The sequence below is a fragment of the Heterodontus francisci genome, chromosome 38 (assembly GCF_036365525.1).
Source record: "Heterodontus francisci isolate sHetFra1 chromosome 38, sHetFra1.hap1, whole genome shotgun sequence".
In the NCBI taxonomy this organism is placed as follows: Eukaryota; Metazoa; Chordata; class Chondrichthyes; order Heterodontiformes; family Heterodontidae; genus Heterodontus; species Heterodontus francisci.
The window spans coordinates 19,743,738-19,770,963 of NC_090408.1; the positions used below are offsets into that span (position 1 = coordinate 19,743,738).

The 27,226-nt window shown below is 37.5% G+C and overlaps 1 long non-coding RNA gene across 2 annotated transcripts; it reads right to left on the reverse strand.

Moving 5' to 3' along the window:
* Positions 1–401: 401 nt before the first annotated feature.
* Positions 402–26,840, reverse strand: LOC137352408 (uncharacterized). 2 transcript variants are annotated; one of them, XR_010969702.1, is made up of 3 exons: positions 25,838–26,367; positions 9,749–9,805; positions 402–742 (listed from the first exon to the last, which is right to left on the reverse strand). It is a non-coding gene; the product is annotated as an uncharacterized lncRNA (long non-coding RNA). The 2 variants fall into 2 exon arrangements; XR_010969703.1 differs by lacking the exon at positions 9,749–9,805 and having other exon boundaries at positions 25,838–26,840.
* Between the last annotated feature and the right edge of the window lie 386 nt (positions 26,841–27,226).

Below are 27,226 nucleotides of genomic sequence, written 5' to 3' on the forward strand. Positions count from 1 at the left end.
GCGTGCTTAGAGTGTGTGAGCTGATTAGAGCAGGGTAGTATTTAGAGTTTGTTTAGGGATGGGAGAGACTGCGTGATTGAGTGGAGAAAAGCTGATTACATCAATGAATTCTACTTACCTATAATTTTTGATCAAGTAAAGCTTCGGTCTCGTCACTGAACTGACAGTTCAAATCATTGGTTCCACTTGGCGTTTTCTTCCTGACTTTCTATATAGCCTGTCATAACCTGTAATCGAATGCTCCTTGAGAGGAGTTAAACTCTATCGACTATCAGATTCATTTCCAACTGACATATATATATATATATCCTTTACAAGCCTGAGGCTTTTTAAAATGAATATAAGAAGCTAATGACGTACATTAAAAACATCATTCTCAGAGCAATGGAAACAGATTCAAATTGTGTACAGTGATCACTTTTTAATGTTGGTAGCAATGAGTTGCAACTTAGCGTTGGCTTTGTACAGTTCTCGCTGATTATTGCCCTTTCTATTGGTAGACGAGGCATCTCACTCGTATATTTTCTTCATGCAGATATCAAAGGTCTTCTGGTCAAACCGATGGGAGGTCATTCTAATAATACTCAAGGTCACTTCTGGGAGCCAGTGAGTCTCACAGTCATTTTTCATTTGGTTGCAGCATTAAATGACAGTTGCAGGGGACTGGATGTTGCCGGCAGTGGACATCATGTGATGTCATCAGCACATGCCACAGGATTATAGGACAAGCAGAAGCACGGGTCTGTGGATTAAAAGGGAGAAAGAATAAAAAAAGAGAGACATATGATGGCAGCAAACACATTTCTTGCAGATCGTATTCAATGTGTACAAAGCTAGAAGACATGATGGTGTTTACTTTGGTGTGAGCCCAAGCCTTTCCTTGGCGCTGCTCCAGAATATGCAACGTTTGGCCATTGGTGCCACGGTGAAAAGTCAACACAGTTCAGTGACTGGGTCTCAAGGGAAAAACAAACGCCGGGAGTGTTGCTTGAACATTTATCTAATAAAGAGTTTCAGCAGACATCCTGCAGAACATCCCTGGGACTCCCTATTCCTTCCTGCCCTGCCCAAGCCCCCAAAAAGACAATGGCAAGACTTCAGGCTCCATTGCCCTCTTCAGTGTTTGATTTACATTTCGACTGTAATTAAACAGTTGAAGAACAACAATGTAGACAAATTCCAGCTGAACTTAAGTCTGCTTCTCCCCTGCCTTCGTGGCCCTTCATTAGATACTTTCCTCTTGGAGCAGGAGGTCAGGGAGTATAAATATAAATTGCATTTTGCATTACTTCTAGATGAGTGAAGCTGTCAAAGCAATAATACTAGCTTTCAGTCCCACTTTCTGCCACTTCTATCCCATTTTTCGGCCAGCAGGTCATGCACAAATTAAAACTGACAGCCCAGCCGGCATGTCCAACAGACTTATATTGTTATAGCTTTCTGTCGTGGCACAGATCTCAGATCACAGCCTTAGCCTGTCTCCATGTCCCCGGTGCCTGCTGGAGATACTGCCAGCCTTAAGGAAGCGCTGAAGCAAAGAAACCAAAAAACGTGCTTGAACATGTGGCAATTAATGGTGACGTGAGGAGGGGAAACTTTTGTTGACAAAATAAGTGGATCTCATTTGTTGCATTGCATTTCTCAACTGCCCCACACTCATATGCCCAGTTTTATTATTTACCCTTTCACAACTGGATACAGTTTCTTCAAAGTGAAGTTTCAACATTTTGACTGTAAAGATGAAATTGAAGGAAAACGTTTTCATTTACAAGTTGATCAATGCTATTGTCCTTTGAAAGGACCTTATGCATAATATAAAAATCACATATGCAGTGCTTTCTATCTCTCAGATTTTCATCCAAATGTTTTATTTCAGTTTGATTGTGCATTAATGAATGATCGCTTATTAAAACGAGAAAATGCGCTCCGCCATGGCATAATGTTATTTATATATGGATTGTAAAACGCCAGTCTCCTTAACTTACGGGGTCCGTTCATGGCGTCTGTTTTGTCCCTGGACTGTTTGCACGACTGTGTCGTGAAACGTCCAAGGACGTTCATTGATGAAAAGATTTCCTTTCACAACAGAAATGCTGTTTTGCCAAAAGAAAAAAAACTGGAAGTGTGTGGCAACTCGAGTTGTAGGCTATCCTTTCCATAACCTCAAGGTTATACAACAAACAGCAGAAAAAAACGTTTTGTATCAAGTGTTTCCTAAAATGGACATCTATATAAAAAGAATTTACACTTTCTGTTTTATTGACGGGGTCTGTGCTCTTAAAACTGTAGCTCAACTTGCATTGCATTCTTTCGTGATAAAGGTTATATATATATAAAAGTTTAAACCTGTTCACAATTATTCCCCTAAATATAGAAGCGTTCATTTCCCAATTTTCAAACTTTGATTTCAGAAGTACAATATCTAATAGCTCGTTTATGTACTCTAAAAAATTAATCGGTGAAATGTACTTGAGGAAAAGACTACCGCAACGTAACATTAAGCTGTTGCATAATACTGTCACTTTTTTTAATCTGACAAGTTTGTACAAGAGGTAGTTACTGCAAAATAAATCATGTGAAAAATGTACATATTTTAATTGAGTGAGGTGATTACCCCTAAACTGTCAATCATCCACTTGCTATTTTTGCATAAATTATCTTGCAGCTTCAGTGATCTCCTCGGTACTACAGTGCTCACATACTAACCCTATAAGTGATTTTCTACACTTTTCAGAGGACAGTGCTTAAGAGGCGCGCATTTGAAGTGTGTTACAGTGCAAACATTAATTGTTTCAGGACGAAATCAGCGATATATTTTGTTCACTTTCTCAATAATTGTCTCCACTGCTGAAGGCATTCTTGTTGAGATGTGGTTCCATGAACATCACGTTTCCCTCGTTACCTCAGCCAAGTGGTCACGATTCAAACGTGAGCCTTAAGGGTGATTGTTGACATGCTACACAACCTCGGGGGCTCTCACACCAGATCAAGCCCTCACCTGCCGTTTCAACATGGGCACTTCGTGCAGAGAACTGGATAACGATCAGTAATGGGAAGCATGGCCAATTCCTCCTTTTTCCAGGAGCACTTAGACCAACATAGCTGAGAACAGCTAATGCAGTGCATCTTCCTGCTCCTGAGTATTCACTTGAAGCGCTAGGACTGTGGTAAATGGTTAGGTCCATTTTGTAATCTCAGAAATAATGATATACAATGCAAAAACGTGTTCTTTAAAGAGCAAGGATTGTTTTCAAGGTTACTAGTTTACAATGGCTGAATAAACCAAATTCTGTTTTTAATACATGTGACTTAAAGATTTTTTTTTATCAGTAAGTTGGGATAAAGGTATGCAATGGGTTCGTTTTCAATGGGGAACCCTGATTTATAATGACTCAATAAATCAAATTGCAATTTTATAACATGGGATTCCTGTATGTATAACCATGTTTTGACAAAATCTCAGTCCACGATTCTATGCACTTTTCTGTGGAAACCGCCTACCAATCGCCTTTTGTTAGCTCAAGTTTAACTTAAACAGCCTCCATACCAGCATAAAAAAATGGATTTGTTCCTTTAGCAGTTAAAAATAATGATTAGCTTTGGCTCTGTCCTTTTCTATTCTAGTATTGGCACATTGTGTTGACATCCACTGGAGCAACAGTCTTGGAGGAGATATTGAACTTTCAGAGTTAAATAAAATGAAGGGATATGCCTTTCTTCACTCGATAATGTTACAAAAGATTCAACAAGTGCGGAAATGTGTTTCAATTCTTACCGGCATCTCCAAAACCTTGATAATGATTCATTGTTGTTTTGGCATCACGATGTTTGTGTGGTGACGCCAACAGGTCACGATGTATGCACAAAAATAGTTTGGCTATCTTTGTAACCATGAAATATATTTTTAATATTACCTCAATATTGGGTAAACAGTTGAGAAGTCATTCTCCACATTATTTTTCCTCCCTTACCCTTTGAGAACAAAATGCAGACAGCAGCTTTTACATTGCGGTCTGGGATCTACAGTTCAGGTGTGAAACTATCAGATGCTGGGATTTTATAGCTGAGTCTGGAGATTGATTCAATCTATTTACTCTATATTACGCACTGACTTTAGCAGTGCGTGAAGCAGGAAGCGCTTTTTAGCAACACTACAGATGGCATGTGAATGTCCCCTTACACTCCTTGTGATCCGTGCTACTGTGGGGCTCAGTAACTCACCCAACAAATCCCACAAGCAATGTGCCTTTTCATAAAAATTGACAAAAACGATGGTAATGAAAATTTCATTCCGTATGCTTTCCATCATACAACCACTTTCAGATTAGTGTGAAACTGTTTTGACTGTGCATCGACATGAAACCAGCAGTATAACTTGATGTTAGACACTGATCTGATTCAAGTGCAGAAATGTGAGATATCTGAACCCATATCTAGTGAGTAGTTTCACATTCTTTGGACTTCACACAGGATGTAGTATAACGCCAGTCTATCGTGAAGCTAGTTTTAAAACCTATTCATTGGCACTAAATGGAAATTTCTATCCCTAATTTGGAGTCATTTTTTCAGTTACTCCAAACACTTTATTTTAAGAAACGAAAAATTTGCAAGTTGAGTCAGAGTAACTGGCATAGTAAAATGCAAATAGCTTTTTAAAAATCTACAAAACAGAAACAGTACACAGTAATGCAAACGCAAAATACTATGGTTACTGGAAATCTGAAATAAAAACAGAAAATGTTGAAGATACTCAGCAAGTCGGGCAGATCTGTGGAGAGAGCAACAAAGTTAACCTTTCAGGTCGATGACCAATAGGCTATTGACCTGAAACATTTTTCACAGATACTGACTGACCGAACTGTATACATTATATTGGTTTTCACGCCAGTACAATATTAGTATGCATTATTAATGTGGGACTTACTGTATGGTGCCTTCATGAAAGACGTTGCGTATATTTAACATGCATCGGATCTGAGGTGGACTGGAGGCAATACAGATACATAGGTATGCAAAGCGTATAATCTGTGCCTCAATACATGGTGGCTATCCCACCGCTTGATTCATAGGGCCCATCCCAACCTTGATACACAGGGAATTCCTTGTCCCCTCCAAGATATATGCAAACTCTCGTCCACGCTGTCACATTAAATGCACAGATCTCTCTCTTAGTTGAAGAATGTGTTGCAATGCGTAGTCCCCAGCACAATTTCAGTTCTGCTACTGAACATCATACTGTACAGGTACTAGCCAAAGTAGATATTTGAGGCAGAATGGCAACCATCATTCTTTGAATCTCGAAAAGTTGTGACAGTAAGCTTGATTCTTGCCAGTAACTTGAGATATTTTGTTACGAGATTCCATAAGGCCCAATAAAAAGTTAACTCAAAAAAACCTAAGAAAAATAGTTAACTTGTCATTCTCTTGGGTGTCTCAAAGTGTTTCGTGGTCAATTAATTACTTGTTGAAGTTTCATCTCTGTAGTTGAGGAGACAAATGCCACTGCCAATTTGCACACAACAATATGCTAGAGTCAGCAAATGGGACAAATGACCAGTTAATCCGTTTTGGCTGAGGGCCGACTGTTGGTCCGGTCACCAGGAAAACCCTCTGCTCTTCTTCAAATAGTGAATGGGATCTTTTATACCCATCCGAACAGAATAATTTCTGATTTGAAAGGCTGCTCCTCCAACAAAATTCCATTCCTCAATACTGCACCGGAATATCAGTCTAAATTATATACTCAAATCCGGGAGAAGGGCTTGAAATCATATCGTCTGATGTAGAGGCAAGAATGTAGCACTGAGTCAGGCTTCATGGGCTGAAGAGGGTAAAGGGACCGGCTGAAAATATTGAATTGTCAACTTAATAACAATCTAAAAACAGATGCTTAACTAAAGCACATAATTAATATTTTTCATCGAACACTGGACTTCTTCAGTTCTACGTAACTAAACTTTTTTTTGTCCGTTAAAGAACTTATCAGTTCTACACTGCACTTCCAACTTGGTAAGTGGTTTCCACTCATATTTCTATGTGTCATATTCATTGAACACAAAATGCATCCTTGACAAGTAACTAGTTTATTCGATAACTTATAAAGGTGTCGTGGGATTTTCAGCAGAAATGGTAAATACCACCTTTGTAATTAGAACATAGCAACTTAGAGTGCAGTTATACTGCTACCTTTGCATCATAAACCAAAAGCTTTGAATGTGTTATATAACCCAAAACTTAGACCAGTGGTCTGACATCCCGGAACACTAATACTGCACGGTATTGTTGGCGGGGTGGGGGGGGGGGGGGGGCCGTAATGCTGGCAACTCAGATTGCTTGGATTTTGCACTGCATGCACTTTAACTTCCTCCCAGTACAAATTGCATTTTTCAAGGGCCTGGCAGTCTGTTAGGTCTTGCGGATACTTTCCGACGGATTCTTTAGTATTTTTAATGTTAGGATTAAGCAGATGCACTCTCCTAACATTACAAAATAAACTACTTAGGGAGCAGAGTTCCGGTTGTGCGTCCAAAAAGACGTGCACAGAACTCTTCTGTGGCGGACTTCAGTCTACCCTGCAGTAACACTCCAGTGCGTCAGCTGTGCATCGCGTCTGAGAACGGTACCAGCAGTATAACTGCAGCGTGAGTGTACAGTCATAGAGACACTTGCATTGGTCTGAAGCTGCGTTGGATGTGCTTTGTGTACAAAAAAATGACCGCTTCATTCTGGAGTCACGTTCCGATCTGTCCTTCTACTGTACTGTAGGTTTGCATACATAACAACAGTCACTGCACTTCAGAAGTAATGCTTTGTGTGAAATATTTTGACATGTTGTCATGCAATAATTATCTATAGGAATGTAGTTATTATATAAAGTCAGGAAATCAATGAACCCTTCCAACAACCTGTCTCAGTTCACAGGGATTGTAAAATAACTTCCACCAAGAAGGATGCAGCATTTTGAATCTGCCCTGTCAGTCCCGGGGATCTCTAGAAACTTGCTGCTTTTCAAAGTTTTAAAGGCTAAGAGACTGCAGTCTCAGCGAGAATGATATGCAGCATAGGGCAGGGCGCGATTGATCTCGGTGTAGCTCCAGTTTGCCAGCTCCATCGGTTCCCACCAAATAGTACCCGAGCAGAAATCAAGCCTTAAACCACCTTTTGCTCTTCATTATATTTTCACCAAAGATTTTATGTGCCTTGTTTTTTAATGGAAAATTTGGCTCCTGTAAAACTACTTCTTGTAAATCAGGAAGACTGGAAGAACTACAGCCTGTTACCCACACGTCTGCGATTTCCCCTCGTGGTTGTCGAAACCCACACACGTGTGTAGGTGTGCCAAATGTCAATCGCAATTTGGAACTTCGCCAAGTATGCAAAATGTAGGTACTTCTATCTCTCCGGCAGTTCTACGTTAGCATTTTGTTCGCTAATCAAATTATCAACTGAACCTTAAAGGCTGAAGGCGTAAAACCTTGACCTTTTCGAAGGGACTCCAGGCGACTGGTTTCAAAACAATAAACGGGCGTATAAATAATAAATGGCGCCCATTAATTCTATATGTCACATCTTTGAACATCAACGACATTTTTATCTTGCGCATTTTTATTCTTAATTGTTTCTAATTTCATCTCAAAGTACGTCTTGATTCTGTGACTATGGAAGAGAGATGTCGCCCACTTTCCCGCTTTAATTTGTATTTGAATCACATCAACCATTACATGAACTTCTGTTCGAAATTAGAATTGGACCATCCTTGTCTTTAACCTTACAAACTCTTGACAATGCCCAAACTCGCTTCAGCCTTGGCTAGATGTCAGTAGACTGCACTGACATTTCAATCAAAGTCCTGCAACTCGTGAATATTCATATATTTCAGGCGGTTTTTACCTTCCGCCGCCGTTACCGTTAAAACCGCCCAAACCCTTGAATTTTTACCTAACAGCTTGCACGGAAGTGAATTTACTCACCAAAATCTGTCAGGCTTGGTCGGCCGATCGTAGTTTTGTTAATGCAACTGTTAAAACTATTGACAGCTGAAACCTTCATGCTGAGACTAATGCATCTGGTATTGGTAAGAATGGCAGGTTGCTTGGTTATATATAACCTCTATACGGCATAAATTATGAATTATGTTTAATAGTTACACTCAAGTTACAGGGGCTACATCATAATGTGTTAATCTGATATCTTCAATCCTCCAGCACAATTACTCTTGAAATATGTGACTATATGGTCTGTTGCCTTTTCCAAAGAACGTTGTTATTTTCCCCCAAATTGCATGCTCACCGATCTCGCCAAACTGGGCTGCACCCGGCCAAACTCCCCCAGTAAAACAAATGGAAATCGGCATTGGGATCTACGCTCTTCGGGTACTCTATCCCCAAAGAGGAGGAAGGGACACGGCCAATATACAACCAAAATCTGCCTTCATTCTAATTCTAAGCAAAGGTTGAGCCATTTATCACAACCTGTTACTAATCCGGATCAGTAGGGATGCTAACCTACAGCTGCTGTTTCAATGGATGGCTTTAATTTTTTAAAAATAAAGGAGACTAATTTTCCGGAGCATTTTGGAAAAGAACAAACCTGATGTATTTCAATTTTATGGGATGACCTTAGGTGACATTTTTTTTTCTGTCCGCTGGTTAGTTTGGGGTTAAGTGTGTTAAATAACCAAATAAACCAGCGATGTAATGAAGTAGAAACATCCAAGGTATAAGTTACACTTTTGATTGGACGTGTCCGACTAAGCTTTCTGTCTACTGCGGTGAAGCATTATTTTTCATTTGTTGTGCTGAGGGCGAATACATTTATACATTGTTTATACATTAATACATTGTTGCCCTTATTTCTTATTGTTGTTGTTGGAGATATGTTAATTCTCTTTATTCTGCTCCTTCTCATCTCGCCTTGATCTCTCTCTCTCTCTCTGGCATTTATTGCGCCTTTAATTATTTTACCTTGATATATGTCTCATAGGTTTATTAGTCTGTGTGCCACGCTCCCTGCTAGTCCTTCCCTTTGCTCGTTTGTCCCCGTTCTACACAGTCTAGGAAATATTAACCCCGGGCAGATTTTCTGTTTGTTTCAGAGAAAAAAATGTGTCTCTTACGTATTGCTTGCTAATCAGATCAATTTTAATATGACCGAAGTATAGATCATCTGGACCGTGCCTTCGTTTATGGCTGGAGTTAAACTGCAGCCGGTACAAAGACGAATTAATGCAAGGCCAGGTTCTAGTACCGCTCCTGTTAAAACTCGCTCTCAAATCCTACTATGGATGTGTCCAATCGATGCAAATCGCCAGTTAACTGGTCCAACTGGTGAAAATTGCTATAATATGTAAATGTGATGTAGTCCTGGCACTATATGGTTGTAAATAAGAGAGATGAAGAAACAAACCAATGGAATAGCATGAAAGGAGAAAAATACGGAATTCCTTAAACCACTATCCTTATAATTTGTGGTCCTTTTAAACACATGAATGAACCACCATTTAAGTGGACAGTTAATTCTCCACTCCCCTGAGGAATTCCAACTTCATTACCTTTGGAACAAATCGAATTCAAAAAATAAGGATATTCGCAAAAAAAAAATCACATGAATGATCAGTTCTGAGATTTGTTTCATATTAGGCGTAGACTCGAAACTTCCAGAAAAGTTGTCACATAAGAACACGACTGAATCGATATTTGGGGGCTCAAAGGGATGTAATTAGCACAGTAAACGTTATTATTCGATTCACCTGAAAAGGGAATGGCAACCCCACTGGACCGTTTCAGGATAATTCAACAGCACTGATCTGAAACACATACATAAGTACAAATAAAAAGGGTGAAAGATTTCAAAAAGTGCTCCATGTTTCAATTGCAGAACATTTCAATTAATATTTAACTGTTAGTATCCATGTGAGAGTATACGCTGCTGATATGTGCTGTGAAATAGTATGCCCCCCTGCAAAAGCACCTTTGTAATACTCCTTTGAATGTGCAGGCCATTCTGGAAAATTAGAAAGGTTAAAGTACTGTAATAATACCACTGCGTGCTAGTCTGAGAGTAGAGAACACTTTCTTATCGAGGTGAATTCAAGTGAACTAATATCACCGAGGTTACATTAAATAAATACGCCCCGTTTGCTTCAGACTTGCTGGTTTGATTGGCTATGATTTGTATATAAAAACGAAACAGGCAGACCGGTTTGTGTCCCCCCAGCCCGATCAGGCTGTTTATTCTTTGAATTCCAAAGCAGCATTTTTCTGTGTGAAGTTTTATTGAAATACAAAGTGTACCTGATAAGAATAATTTGTTGTATAAATGGTTGAGTGCAGCCTATCCTACACTGTCAAACACGTGCAGTGCAAATGCTTTTCTTCCTGAACGTAGAGCCTCTTGCTGATTAATAGCGAGCCGCTAAAGGCAGCCAGGCGTGAGACTATTAGAAAAAAATTAAACAGCTTGTGGTAGAGGTTCGCCACAGACAACACAACTAGGATACTGGGCAATAATTTAATGGTAATGTCAGCTACACAAACTGGTCATCAATCAGAGCAGGGTTTTATCTCTAGCCCCTTCTATCTTACTTTTCTCAGATTCGCACTTTCTCTCCTCTGCCAAGTCTTCCCCTCCCTTCCATTTTTGCTTATTGCGTCAATTCTTTGTCACTCCTGTTTCTATTCTTCGTGTTTATTGTGCTACACTTTTGAATACATTTTTGTCGTTCGGCTGTTTTCATTTCCCCGCTTTTCGATAGTTTTTCACTTGGTTTATACTGTTTACTAATGTTAATATCCAATGCTTATTTGTCCCACTTTCTTATCCTTGGTTAGTATCTCAAATTGCTTTATTTTAACTTTATTATTCCACACCCTTTTCATTGCCTGATCCTTTTATCAGCCTACCTTTCAGTTTTCACTAGTATCTCTTTTATTTGAAAAATCTGCCTATTTGAACTAAGTTTCGCTTGCAACTCAAGGATAGGATATAAATCTAGTTACAGTATTATTGATTTACAAAAGTATAAACAAAACAACTAATAAACCGATTGAAAAGGGTTCCTCACTCTTGTACCTATTAAATCCGCACATCAGTTACAGTGTCATCAAACCACATGAAATGTCACAAAAAGAGACTTTGGTGTAAATCGATTTTCCCCCAACTTATTTGACTTGTGACCTAACACTAATTAAGAAAATGAATCTCGTTTCTTTCACTTTTCCCCAAACACATCGTTAGTTTATTTCGTGAGGAAAACGCCCACATATATTCCGTGAAGCATGATTAAATCCTTCATATCTGCAAACGCGCCCCACAGAATTTTTTTTAACGTTAACTCATTATAATTGCAATAGCAATATTCTGAATATCCATCACAAATTGGAAGATGAAAGCCCCGAATTGCGTACCTATAAAATGGATTTTTATATGAAATATTTAGTTACAGAATGGTGAATGATAAAACAAATGGCAAACGCTTGGAATGTTTGGATGCGATATTACCTTCCTTTTGTATGCCATTTCAGATTCTCCAGTTTTAAACTTCGCTTTTTTGGCAAAAATATTGCCGACGAATTATTATATAACCAACTATATTCGATAAGATTGGCAAATGATAGTATCAGGCTTGATGGCTTCAAGCCCGCAGGCATCGTAAGATTTGCAGAAGTTAATTATCTTTTCTTTCATTATAATGTGGTATTAATTTTGTAACTTAGCAGAGGACATTCATTTTTAATATTCCTGGTATAATTATTTGGGATTTTTACTTTTTTTTATCAAACTTTTCTTCAAGATGATGCTTACAGGTGACGTCATTGATTTAGCGTACGCTTGAAAACAAACAGGTTTCTTTAAACGTCACTGGGCACCGACTTGTTTGGAATTGCACTGAACTTCCGTGTTTATCTCTGAATGTTATAAACCCGTGGAAAAAAAATAAAGTAAAAGTACATGAATGGAAAAATCGCCCAACCACTCTCATAAGTAACTCGTGCTTAAAAAGAAAACTTTGATATGGCTTTCATTTTGGTCCGCCACTTAATTTGATTCCCAAATTCCGCTAACTCGGTCTTTGATGGTTGAGAGGCAACAAGACAGACAGCAATCTCATCTTTTCTCAGAGAGACCCGTCATCCCAGCGATCAGAGACGTGTCAGAACAGTGCTTTCCAAATTCATTCACCCTACAAGACATCTCTGTGCATCAAAATGCAGCCCAGTTACAGACCTCAATTTTTTGATTATGAATCCACTGATCTTGTTTTGAAATGCGAATCAGTAAGCCTATAAGCCTTCAAACGTGTGAAATTTGAAAGATCTCAAGAAGCAATCTCCGGCTGCCTGACCCCTGACAGTCTGTCTTTTCTGCCTCTCTCTCTCTCTCTCTCTCTGTCCCGGGCAGTATTTCCTTCGCTACAAAATATCTTTTAGATTTGCGCCTATATTGAATATCCATAGAGCGCTGTTGCTGTGTGGGGCAAACCTTTATCATGCCACAACTCTAAGATCTGTGAGCAAACCCATCATTTGAGACTGAAATTAGTGGAGACGGCATCACTCAATTGAAAGTAAACAAGGGGTACCTGTAAAATGCCGTATTATCCGTTTGATTTCACTTTAATCGTGTTTGATTAAATAAGATGCGATTAAATCACTTCATATTAGGGAAGTTCCGTAGGGCAGGTCAGAAGTTGCAGTCGCAGAGTGTGTATCCGTCAATGTTATACAGTAACAAGTGGTGTTTCAAACATAATTCTAACATGCTAACTATACATATATGCTAAAGAATCGTATATAATCTTATAGGGTTATTTATGATGGAATGAAATAAATCGGTTAAAAGTTTTTTTTAAAATAAAAGTTAAATATTTACTTGATGCAAATAACTTAGCTAAAAGTTTGAGTAACTTTCCTTCATCGTTAAAGGCACCTGCTGGAGAGCCCCTTCTTCTGATACCTGAATTCCAAAACCTGCGTTCTAACAACCTGATAGATTTGCTGTAATTTTTTGATCAGGAAAACTCTGCACCAAACGCTACAGAAGCTGTGTAACTCCTTCCTTAAGGGAAAAAAAGACGATGAAACAGTAAAATAGAAAATGGATCACAAAGTACTGAAAGTAAGCTCATGTCTGCGCTTATTTCTCACTGTTTAGATGATTAATATAAGACGTTTTAAAATGCTGGACTTTTTTCTCTCTGCATTGTCAATAAGGTATACTCGATTTTCCAACGTGTTCAGCTTGTCGGGCTACATTTAACACGTTAGCCTTTGTTTTTTTTTTGCCTTCATGATAAAAGAAAGTTCTACTAAGTAATCAGTGATTTCCAGCCTTGTTTCTGTTGGATGTCATAGCTCTCCTTTGATTTCCTAATTATCTGTTCCTCAAATTTTGTACAAATGCAACTAATTCAATCCCAACTGTTAGGTCCCTTTCACAATGCACTTGTCAATGTCCCGTCAGTCCAGAGAGATGCATGCAACTCACTGATCTCTCATAGCTATCAATAACTCTCATATAATCAAAATGGAGATTGCTCTGAGATACATATTTGTAGAGACTGATATAGTGTATATAGCAAGCACTTTTTTTTAAAAACAGGAAGACTGAGAATCGGTATCTTCACTGCAGTTTGTAACTTTTCAGGTATAGTTCTTTTGCGGCTCTATAGTATTTGGGTGCAATCAGTAACACAACCCCACCCCGCACCCCACACTAACATCCCTCCCACCACCACCCCCCAACCACCCCCAATCCCAACACACACAGTTTTGGAGCGTAGACTATGTCATTAGATCGAATGGCAAGTCTTTATGGAAAGTGTTTTGCATAATTACATGCCATAGCCAGAATACTAACCCCGAAATTTTATGGGTCACAAAACTTTAACAATTGCCACATTATTGTCCAAGACACGAAGTACGCCACTATCGGCTGGAGAAGAAAGTAGATTTAGCTAAATCTAAGAATGTGAGGCCGAAATTTTCTCAGAACCCAAAGAAGAGAGATTATTCCAATCTGACAACTTGTTTACTTATAGCTACCGAGTTCAGCGAACTTCAAGCTTCCCTGATTGAGAACTTCATCGTGATCCGATATAGAAACCCATCAAAGAAATAGACCGAAAGGCTCCCTTTTCAAATCTGATTTTTTTTTTTACAATCTTTACCTTTGTGTCGCAGTAATTAAGATATTCTTATCTGGGGAGACAGTTTCTCTGGTAACTGAATAATGTTGTGTCTTTGATGTAAACTTTTTGGCAGTTATCACATCAAGGTTGGACAATTTGTGCAGATATCGGCCTTTAAAATTCTATGAAAATTATTATGTGTGAATTGAAATGCACAATGATTCAAATCTTAGTGGCCACTGATCCTTGGTATAAATTACTCCTAGTTTGAAGTGCTTATGGTGTAGCGCAATAAACTGCTTAATTTTAGACAATTATTTCGATTCTTTAAATCAATAATTTTCCTGATTTTTTTTTTATTCTCAAGGGCCGGGGAAATCCGCGTTACAGTATAACATATATTTCGTGTTAGATCTACGATACATTGTAGAGATCTGTTGTGTTCATAAAATATATTGATATATATCTATTTATGTTAGAATTACTACCATAGTCGTTCATTGTTTATCATCGCAGCAGTCCTGGATGTTGTGCATTACAAGACTAGTTTTTAACGTTGAGGTGGTCATCCCTCATATTATATGTACTTTTCCTATTTTAATCCCCATCTCTAGGCATTAAGGTCTTGAGAATATGATGAACTTTTGGTAGAGTCTAATTGGATCTGTACATCTTGTCTCAATTCACTTGAACGCGAGATTTTCTGTGAAAAAAAAATTCTCAAATTCATTCCCTATAGGCTTGCCTATTGGGAAACGGAGTGGAGGGCGGAAAAACGGACGGGAAATCACTGCTACAATGAATCCGTTGCGAATGTACCTTCTATATACAGTGTTGTTTATTCCTGACGCAACCATGTTAAAATAAAACAATCTTGATCGACGTGTTTTTTTTTTGGTTAAGAAAGACGTCGGTGAAATATTTCCTTCACGCAAACCTTAAATGTAATGTAGTTTTAGGGGATTCATGATACCTACCTGCTCCATCTGAAACTTTTCCTCTCCAGCGGAGTACTCTGAGTTTCCAGCACCTGTAGCACTGCCATCTGTTAAGGGTTATTATAAAAATGTTTGAACTGATAACAATGTGAATTGTTGATTAGGTTCGAATTTCACTTAAAATTAGAAGGATGTGTTTGTAGTGGCTGATATATTTTTGGAGAGGGAAGAGGTCGGGGGCCATAAACAGTAACTTGTTAAATAAAATGCCTGGCGCGTCATAATTTATGAAGTGGCTTAAATATTGAGTTTGATTCAATTGCAGCTATACATTCGTTTGTTTAATAAATTGGTTTCTGAAGGTACGGCTCAAATTTCGCTAGATATGTGCCGCACATTCGTTCGAAATGAGTGGAGATTTTTTTTTCATAGCGGGTAGCACCAAATACAAAAAAAAAACTTTCAATTAATGGAGAAATGTACATTTGTAGCCCAAAAGGTTTAATTTTTACACACACACCTATGGAATCATTGAAAAGGCTTAATACATCTAAATGGTTGTGGCTCCTGTATTGATTCATTCAGAAGTGAACTTGTATAAGGTGGTGTTCAACAGGTGCTTTGCAGAAACTCGTCATGTTCTAAGCACTTCTGACGTATGCCAGCTGCATGCTTCTAAGACATTTAAGTCTCTTTTAAACAAAGGATTTCTATTATACTGCAGCCGCCGGTTGTGCTAAAGTAAACTTCAAAGTCTATTAATGAAACATGATTTCAAACTTGTGCTCTTTTATATTGCCAATTTCGTAGCCATAGCATAACATTAAAATACAGGCAACAATAAACCATTTCATAAATTGATTTGGTGGGGTTCGCTTAGCAAGCACTGACTGTTTTCACAGCATCTCCTCTTCTGTGAATACTATTTTACTAAACTCCAAATTAGAACATATGTACAGCACGTTGCGATACAAAGACAAGTTATCACACTGTATTCATAAACTTCACGCAATGAAGCCAAGAACACAGAGCAAATAAGTTTGTACAGTGAAATTAGGCTGTGTACAGGAATTTATAGGAGAGTATTTTATTAATAGTTAACATCATAAATATACTAAATACAATGGTTGCTTTAATTGCAGAGATTTTAGTGTGAACATTACATCCCTTGACCATAAAATAGAGAATACGAAAAAAACCTGGCCTGCATGATAACTTTCTTGTTTTAATTATCAATGTGCAAAATGATTTCCCATGCCGTCATCCAATTGACACCGTCAAGGCCTTTTTGAAAGATATATCAATAGAACAAATGAATTAAGATATCACCAAGAAAAACTTACAAATCTACCACAATCATAATCGTATATTTGTCACCTTTAAATGAAATAAAAGGCATCAAAAGTTACGAATTAGTTCGAAAGACTTTATTCCATTATAAGTAGCGGAAGGAGGCACAGTTCACGTGAAACGCACATCATTTGACAAGATCACCATTATATAATAAATACAGTTATTGTGTTACACTGCTGGAATATTTTAAAGCATTTGGTTAAAGCATTCCATTTATTGTAATAAAAATACATATAAAAATATTTGATTTTTGTTTTAATTCTTGTATTGATTAAAATATAGTGCCAGGATTATGGTACTTAAAATATGTACGTAATATGATGATTAAAGATGCTTTCTGAACACTTTACCTTTTTACATATTAGTGATGTAAAATTATCTAGACTGAGACATAATTTCATGGAGAGACTATGTAACACCCCGTTTGTCCATTTTCTTGAAATCTGCAAAGAAAATAACCTGATTTACAATCTGAAATCCGCTTTCAAAAAGGAACAAAATGCAAAGAACAAATTGATTTGCTCTGGACGTTATTATTTTGATGCAGCCACGGTGACAACCTGACGATTGCAAAGATTATAAGAAAACAGGAAATTAGAAAAAGCACAGAGGACTACAAGCTTCAATAAAATTTACGCTCAGAACACAGACCATGAAGGATCAGAAGCAGCTTGATTATTAATGTATGACATCGGTCCCCATCCTTGGAATATACCTGCAATTTATTTTAATGCAACAAATGGAAATGTGATTTGAATATAAGAAATAGTTTGTGTAAACTATCATTTTTGTCCATTCACAAGTATTTAATCAAATGTGCACAATAAATTCCCCGCATTTGTTATTTTTGTTATTTTTTCTATAGAGCGTCTTATTTAATTTTAATAATCACAAGTCGGCGCCGTTGAATCCAAATTGCACAAGTTGATCATTTTCTTTTACTTTTACGTGTAAAAAAGCTTGTATGCGAATTAGTTGCTTTTCTCACAGTTTCAAAAAAGAGAAAAGTATTTCAATTATCAATTTTATCATTTTAATGTGAAATGTTCAAAAGTTTTATAGTAGCATACGCTCAGAGTTTATTGTCTGATACGCGTTTGGGATGGTTAGATTGGTGCTCACTTTTATATCGGCTCTTTTCAATTATAATCTATCAGTTCCCCAAAACGTCGTGGAGAAAACATAGTTTCATTGATTAGTCTTTTCGTCTTTTCCTGGTTTATTTATCAAGACCCCCGACGAATCCGTGGTACGACTTCACTTATTACATTTAAGAGATTTTAATGCTGAAATGTCACTTTTAATTTCACAAGACAAACAACATTCTCGACGAATAATATTCAACGAAACTGGTACACCAATGAATTCGTTTCGGTTCATTTTGTACTGGCAAACTAAAAGAAATATGTAGATGTCGCCTTTCTCGCTTTTAATTTAAAATAGCTATTCTATACTTCAAATTTTAAAAAAGCTTGACCTTTTTTTTTTAATTTCCAAAACATATATGTAATTCAGCAAGGGCATTTTGATAAGCCGCCGTAGGTATGTATAATTTAATTTTGCAACTAGTAGGGTGTAAAATAACACCAGACGATGCTCTATATTTTTACAATTATAGGTACGTTGGTTTACGTTGCCAAGAATTTAATTTTGTAATTTGATATTACCTTCGACACATATCACCTAGACAAAGAGCTGGGCTTTTTAGCACATAATTTTGTTCAGGGACCAGCGCCTCCTAGTACCTGACTGGGTAATAACTCTAATAGATTCTCCTGAAGATCCACTACAATACCATACAAAATAAAACAAATAACATAATCATAAGGCTAGGGTTTTAAAGAAAATGGATGTGCGACAATTTTATATCTGCCAGTGTCAGCTTAATGTAAAATTGGAACTTCGCAATTATCCCGCAAAATAAAATGCATGGATGGCTTTGTGTGATAATAAATACGAACTCGTACTGAAATCAAACGATTCTTCAATGCGAGAAACTATACTCATAGCTGAAGTGTTTCACAATTATTGTTGATTAATCATGACGATTGACAAAGTTAAACAAAATAAATCTTGAATAAATGCTACCTAGAAAAATGAAAAGTCTTTCCTTAACATATGGTTTTATTTCGCTGGCATAGGTATTCCAAATATCTTGTGTTAACTCAGAATTAATAAATTTAGCACACTTTATGAACGCAATCGTCTTTAACTGCAGGCAACTGCTGCAGGCTCCAATTATTTCACAATCTTTTAGTCACATAACTTTCACCTGCCTGACTTTGTTCATGTCCTTCCACATAAAACAAAATATACCAAGCGATAGCGTCTAAATAATTTCGTTTGCAATCAGGGTGCCAACAGCGAGATAAAACGCCAGGTACTAAAATATTTTTTTTTTAGCGGGAAGGGGGAGCATTAATGTATTGTGGTTATTTCGCTACTATTCTATAATTATGTACTTTTGTATTTGATAAACTTCTAGCAATAAAAAGTATCTCACAATGAAACTACCGACAAGTTATATTTCTAGTGCAGTCCTGTTTTATAGTTTAATGTGTTTTTCTCCAACACCTTATAGCTGAGATAATTTGGTTATCTTAAAAGGAAAAAAAGTAAAAGCAATCATTACATGTAAAAACTGTGCAGTTATATTAAATAGAAGAGTGCAGTTTCTAATCTATTATTTATTCAAACAAAGCAATGTCAAAATCATAATCTAAGTTCAGAGACTCCATAGTTTGTCAGATACTCCCAATCGAACAAAAAGACAGCTCGCAAACAGGATCAACTTAAGGGACCTCCTTTGTGCAAAATATCAGTTTCGCTGCAGGTATTTATTCCAACTATTGCTTAAAAATTGAACTTTTAATCTGCGAAACTCTTTAATGCAGCGATCACTGATTGGAATTGTAGCATTCAAATTATGTGGCGCGCAGCATAATTTTATTTTACAAAGGTGCACGTGATATATGTGGGATTTTATCACATTTTATGGACCCCAAACAAATTCAATAATGTAAGATTCTTTTGTGCCTGCTGGTAATACACCATCTTGAAAGTACAGCAGGAAAACCACAGATATTAGCGCCACCCCGCTGTCATTCATGGGATGTGCACTCCAAAACAAGGGAGCAGATCAAACAGTCTCTCAAACATGACACACACATCGTTACCCTTTGTAACTTTTCATTAAATTATTGAACCTTTTATTAGACACCAACAACAGCTTCCTTTTTGACGTGCTGATCCTGAACCGCTCACGTTAAAATATTGCTTTGCTCGAAGACTTAGTAGTTTATCTGTTAATGGCAAAGTTATATAATGCCAATTAATTCCATTAGCAACCTATATTAAACGATATAACAGTGAATGTTTTTAAAACCATAAATACCTTTCCAATGTATAGACTTATTGACGGGTGAATCCAATCTATCCCTCAATGTAAATTGAAGGATGATAAGTGTAAAAATGTTTGATAAATATATCAACATTTTCTTTTTCACATATGAATGTTGTAGCGTGTCGCAGTTTTTATGGTTACCTTTAAACTAGAGTGTGAGGGTGAATTCTACTGCTGTTAAACTTGCTGCCACAAAATGCAAAGCAAGACTGAGGAGTTTGTATTACAACTGTGTCATAGTGTTACACCGATGCAAAACATGTAGCCAGAGGGGCTGCTAATGATTACAGTATAAACCCGGCTCCAACAGAACAGGCAGCCTAGAAACTGGCCATTATTAATTCAGTGGTCAGGCACTTATCCAACTCTCCCTGGACTATAAAACAAGAAACACACAGCACTCCAACATAAAGATTTTAAAAAATATGATGCTTTATGTCTCATCGCTAATTATAAACTTCTTTTCTCTCCTTTTCAAGCCCGGTTCCACTCTTTATACAGCTGATTTCCTCTCCGGCACCATGCTACAAGGAGATTAGCAGCAAATTATCCCTACGTTTTTGCTATTACATTACAAATTTATTTTATGTGACGCGCCGTCAGACCTTTCCAGCCGCATTTCACTGAATGAGTAATTGTGGAGATCCAGATGGAATAGATTTTCTACATTTGACAAGACATTTGTCATTTTTAAAGTACCAGATACAGAATATAAGTCAGGCCTTTTTGTGCATCAAGTTTCCTAACTATTCAGATGATATTTAATACAGTAGACTCAAGCGATTTTTGACAATGCAAAATTAAAAAGGTAGAACTAAATGCATTGTAAAATCGACACTTACTAAAGTTGGGGACTTATTAAATCTGGTCGGACGTGGCTATGCAGGTTGTAAATCATCGAACATCATTTTATTGAAAAGGAGCATTTGAATTCATTGCTAAGTGTTGGAGAGTGTGGAAACATTTGTAATAATGAAGAGGGCGGAACTACTTTCTGGGCATCATTTTAGGTCTTGCTTATCTCAGAGAGGACGACGATTCTGCTTCAGTTCTTCATTATACTGATAAAACTACGTTGTTGCAGAAATGCAACTTACTGCAGCTAGTTTTAGTGAACGTGAGTGAATTTAGCGTTGGAATACTTTCGAGAAACGCACCTGCAATTTATTTTTCCAATTCGTAAAGTACTTTAATGAAATAATCTAGTGAGTTTGGACCACTGCAAAAATACATAAGGATCACTGCCTCTAGACTGGCTGCAACAGCATATAACATCAAGTCACTGAGTCCATTTCGGAAGACATATTTATAAAATACATCGCCACACAAATCAGTTCTCCACCTTACAGGTTCAGAAGCTGCAAGCTGTAAAACTTTAGCATTACCCTTTCTTTATGCTATATCAAATATGTTACAAATTCCCAACTGCCTCCAACTTTCATCATGCTCGCGATGATTAATAAGCACAACACCATTGTCTCTAGTTCTAAAGTAAACATGCAAGCATGTTACTTAATTAATATATTGAACAATGTGAAATATTAATCGCGCATTACGGTAGCAGCCGATCTTAGTAATTTGTTCTATTTCAACTCAAATGAATGCAGGGTGTTCGATATTTTAATAAGTCTTGCTTTATGTTTGATTGTCCTGATATTGTAATAAATGCAATTGTTCAGAGTCACGTGCTAGGCCGGGATTCCAACCTCAGATCCGATTTAATCTACTCACTGTGAGCTTGCTTTAATCGTCGGATCTTAGGGGAGAAAGGGGAAAAAAACAGAAATTAAAAGAAAACCACTGGCCATATTTAAAAAAACACACACAAAGCACATGTGTGTCTATTGAACGTCACACTGGAAAAGGACCGGAGGTGTGGGGTCAATTCAAAGGGCATCCAGAAGAGATGGAACCGATATTCCAGATATACATAACAGTATGTATATCAAAATATATAAACATATCAATCCACTGCAACAAATACAATGCACGCAGTATCTAAAATCAATATATGCTGGGATATGAAATATATCTCCGCTATCATTGATTGTATTGGAACTGTATAGGCCAGTCTACTTGGTTAGCTGTTCAGCGCGGTCAATTTATTAAAGCAAATAACCTGCCCTGACTATTTCCCTGATATATCTGCAATAATCTAATACCCAGTAAATGAAATTGTTTTAAATGTTCGGCAGATACATGTTATTCCATCAATTTCAAGTCCAACGCAGTTATTTTTTCTTAATTTTATCTTTAAAAAACGAATCATAATACTTAACAATACTAGCCGAAATAATTTATTAATACTTGCAATAAATAGTCCCACTTATCCGCGTCACAGAATGGCGGCAGTTGATAACCTGCCACAAAGCAGCCATTTTTTTAATCGCTTAGAAATCGTGCCTGGGTGAAGTATTGATACAATAAAATGATCTGCCTAACAATTGAATCAGATTTTTATTGCTAAATAAATGACTGCAAATAAACACATAAATAGCGCGCTTCTCGAGCCAGTGTATCAAACTGAAACTACGATAAGTAATACTAGGGACTAAATATTTTAAATATTATCCTATAGTATTTCATTAAATGGACTCCTAGCCAGAAAGGGCAATACTATGATTTCAATGTTTGTGTATGTTTTTCAATTAAGCGATACATATTTAGAAATACTATAATAGTGAATTTTTAGAATGATTATCGGTTAAGTGTATCAAATTAATTGGGTACTTCATTGTAACGTAACCCTGTTTTTATAATTCGGGAGAATAAGAGATATCATTTCAGCCTCATTTGCTTGTTGTATTTAACATACAATTTTCAATTAGGTATGTGGAAGTATAAAACGTATTTAATTGTGATTCGACAACCATGGTACCAGTGGATATACTTCCACACTTGCACGGCTTGTCACACTTTCTAATAAATATTCTGCATATTTTCGCAAAGATTTTTCTGAAGATTATGTTGTGTGCAATCTGCAAAAGAGAAATCTGCGAAGACTTCAGTGTGACTTTTTTTAAAATGTTTTTGCAGATTCTGCATGTTATTGGAAGGCAGTAAACAGATGTGGTTGAAGAATATGTCATCAATATACAAGATGTGTGAGTCACTCTGTAAATAAATTATTGCTGGCCACTGATTTAATAAGCAAATTTGAAGGGATGCTACAAGGATTAACTACTTGCTATATCGCCATATGACGCCTTATTCTGTGTCCCCGCCTAATGGTATTAGAAGTTTAGATTTTCTGCTGGATCTGATGTATAGATTCCTTTCACGTTGGTTTCTAGACAATTAATAGAAATGTAACATTCTCATCAAACCATATTTACCGAGATGGACAAACGAATCAGACCAATCCACCCACTTTTTCATATTCAAAGTAACACGAGTCCTCCAGGCTATTGTTATGTTTTAGAGATTATGCTTTTAGCAATAAATAAATTTGCCTCGATCAAAGAGGACATTATTTAGACCAATGCACGTTAGCACAGCCGACTTATCCTTACTGGTGAAATGTGTCATGCAGCCATTTACACGTGAAGTGCATATAATGCAATCCATTGCACCAGCAAGTCCCCGAAAAGCATTTCATGTCATGTTTGTTGCAAGTATTTCTACGTATAAATGCAATTCCGCGATCTATGCCTTTGAAAATGTTTACTGGTGAAGTGTATTCTGTGTGTTATGCTTTTTGACAAGGCAAAATATTCCATTCATAATGTGAACGTGCTTTGAGCGCCATTTGTGTCTCAATGCAAATATCTCAATATATTTCGTTTCGATTAACCGAACTCTTAGCAGTTTGTGAGAGAGAAAAACGTCAAGGTAGTATTTAGCAGCCGTTCCAATTTTCTTATTTCTTGAATAGTTTGGGGTGCTATGCTTTAAAGTAATGGGACAGTAAATTGCCAGTGACCCTGAACTATCGCTAGGTCTGCTTGAAAAGCTTGGCTCCCAAACCCAGACAAAGGTTTCATGCACACAAATACAACCTATTTAAAGACGAGTCACAATACTCGGCAGATTGAATTCCTCATATATATATATATATATAAGGTCTCATAGGGGTTGCAACTTCCATTTAAATTTAATTTCTGTAGAAAGTTTGTTTCGCACAAGCACGTTTGTACTCCTAATATGAAGGTTGATAAGGTAAATAAAATAGACTCCTGCTCGTTTCTGGTTAATATGGAAGATTCACCAAATTCGTGCGAGTTGAAGGTTTTTGTATTTAGCTTTAAAGCGATAAGGAACAAAAATAGGGATACTTGGATTTTTATGTATGTAATAGATTGTTAGAATCTAGTGATGATAGTGGAAATAGGATGAAACAATAGATGTCCCGAGAACGAAGGAACTTTGCAAATCTCAGTTACTGTTTTCCAATAGAAAAGTGTCAGAATGCGCCAAAAGGCTTAAAGGCTTAACGCTGGCAGTAAGTTCATCATCAGAGCGTGCTATTCTTTCAGGCTTTTTAACCATCCTTTGAGACGATTCAAACCACTCTCTCCCCGGCTTTATCCCAAAAGAAAAAACCAAAGGACCAGAGGTCGAAGTTTAACAGTATTCTCTTGACTTCCAGGTGTTCTACATGTCGTATTCAAGCATCAGCACTGCTATACTGCACCTAGGTGTTTTTTTCTAAATAAATATATTGGAACGTTCATTGATTAAGATGGTGTCGTGTGAACGATCTAGTTAAATGTCTATGTGAACAAATACATATCGAACTTTATAGGTACTGTACCACTCACTGTAATGGACAGGCGCGCAGAATAAATTGGCGTTTTACATTGTGGTACGATGGAAATTTTAGTCATGTAATCGTTTCTTATCTAAAGGTTGTGCTGATGATGTCGCTTACAAAAAAAAATACATTTGTGTCATTAAGTTTCTCATAATAGGAAACTACCGGTCTCCATTAATAGTCACGCAGCAAATATACTGGTTGCAACATTATCTGTACTAGAGGAGTATTAATCAAATCAATCAGTGTTGACAAATTAGAAATATTTGAAGCAACGCGTTAATTTACAACTTTGTTATTAGTTAAAAATCACCAGCATTGTAGTGGCAATTAATAACGCTCTGAGTGGAACACTCAAAAGACGAATGAATCCTCCTGTACCGGTAGTGATAAGCACAGCTGTCCCACAATGATGGCGAGTGATAGAAAGATTCGACAAGGGCGGGGTGAAGGGGGTGGGGGGGGGGGGGGGGGGGTGGTGTTAGTCGACTGAGAGAAAGCGTTAATAATGAAACGTTCGCAGGTAGGAAAAGAGGGAGAAGAAAAAAGCAAAGATGAAGACAGAGGAAAAAAGGAGGGAAAGGATAACAAATAGATGCTAATTGCAGAACCGCACGACCCAACCGATGGTGGACACGCTGTCTAAAGAGCATTTTAAGGCTGAAAGTACGGCGTAGTACAACAGGCTCCAAACGTCCAGAACGAACGGACACTTAATTATAAGGTTTAAAATAAAGCCAAAACCCACCACACAAAAAAGACTCACTTACAAGAATTAAACACATAAATTCATCACAGTACGGAAATGACCAATGCAACAGTCATTGTTTAATGGAATCCTGATATTTCCATTTAGAGTCGGAGAGTTTTGCAGGCCAGATGCTTTAATGTTAAACTTTCTCTCTCTCACCACTCATTGCTTCTCGCGCATGCACAACATTTACAGGCCCTTCCCCCAACCCCCAATTGCCGACAGTTCAACATAAACTTCAGCTAAAATATTCTTTTTCGCGCGTGTGTGTCGCTGTTCACCTCATTTACAAACATCCTCTTAAAATGATCATTTATTTGTGTATTTTCCATCCCCTGCATCTCTCCCTCTCTCTCACCCCTCAGTTCATCGTTCCATTTCTACCCACTTGGCTCAAATCACAGCAGGTCCTAACTACTTGAAATTCACCAAAATAATGACCGTTTCGGAACGATAAATCATCGTCTCCATGTAAACCTTGAAGGAGCTTTTTAGAAAATAGCTTGCTTACTGTGTATGTTTGTACTCCGGTTCCATTCCGATCCCTTCCACGATCCCTCCTGTGAACAGCCAGTTCCGCACTTTACACTGGAATCAGTTTTTTTAAAGTTATACTTTTTATCGGTTGTAACTTTTTTCTACTTTTTTGTTGTTGTTGTGAACACACACTTGGCTTACTAAGTCGTAGTGTGCTGCACAAAAGGAGCTACGGAATGAGATTTATGGCTTTCCAAATGAAAAGATTCATTCGACATAAGAGGTTAACACAAAGTTCGTATGACCGTGACTTGCATTGGCAAAAAGCAGCGCCGACTCAGCACAAAGGCAGTTCAAAGGAACCTTTAAAATACACGCAGACACACACACACACACACATACAGACAGACACACACAGACATACGCACACACGCATACATACACCAGTCGAAACTGCGGTTTTCATATTCCTGCTATAGTTTCCAAGCCCAGGCATCCTTTTGTTCGTCGCTGGATTTGTTTTTCTCTCTCTCTCCCTCTCCCTCAATCTGAACTTTGCCACTTTGGTGTCGACGAAACCTCGTCTATTACACAGGGCAACAAAAACATCAAGGCACTGGGATATAGAGAGTAAGGGTAGGGTGTGATGAGAAGACGAAATATAGCTGGGGGGTGGGGGCAGAAATAGAAAAAAAAATGAGGTAATAAACAAAAAAGAAAAGGGAAGAAGGAATGAAGAAAAATACATGGAGTAAAAGGGGAAATGAGTGGTGGGTTGATGTGTATCTCTTTACGACTAATAAAGACACAAAAAAGAAAAGTGTGGAAATAAGACTCATGTTTTGAGGTTGGGGGAAAGCTTTTTAAAATAAGCACAGAGCAGATGCATCTGTGTTAGTTGTCAATCTGTAGGGTCGTGCAATGGGAATGCTAATGAGACAAAATTAACCCGTCCTTTCGTTACATAGGAAGGGATCGATGGTTGACCCAGGGCTCCCAGGACGTCTTTTTTATGCTGCGTAGCAATGTTATAATCAGCCTCATCTTTAGCACTGAGCTACTCACAAACCAGCAACTTTTGTGAACAACCAAGGTTGTATTTCCCGAGCATTCACATCATCTCGTATGTCAATTATAAACAGACATAAAATGCTTGTTTGATTGCAAACCCCATCAAAAGCCGAGTGTCTATTTAATCATTAACTCTGTTATTTCACTTTAATGTCAGGTAAAACTGATGAAACTTGGAGGAACAGCTTCGAACTGCTTGACTGTGTTGATGAAAAGTCCGGTGTGTTCGGATACGAGTTACGGAGTGTTTGCGACGATAGTGTAGAACTGGAACCAGGCGTAACACTAAAGTTACAAAACTGTCCTTCATTAGTAATGTACTGGGGTTAGTGCACTTGTCTGTGTGTTGACA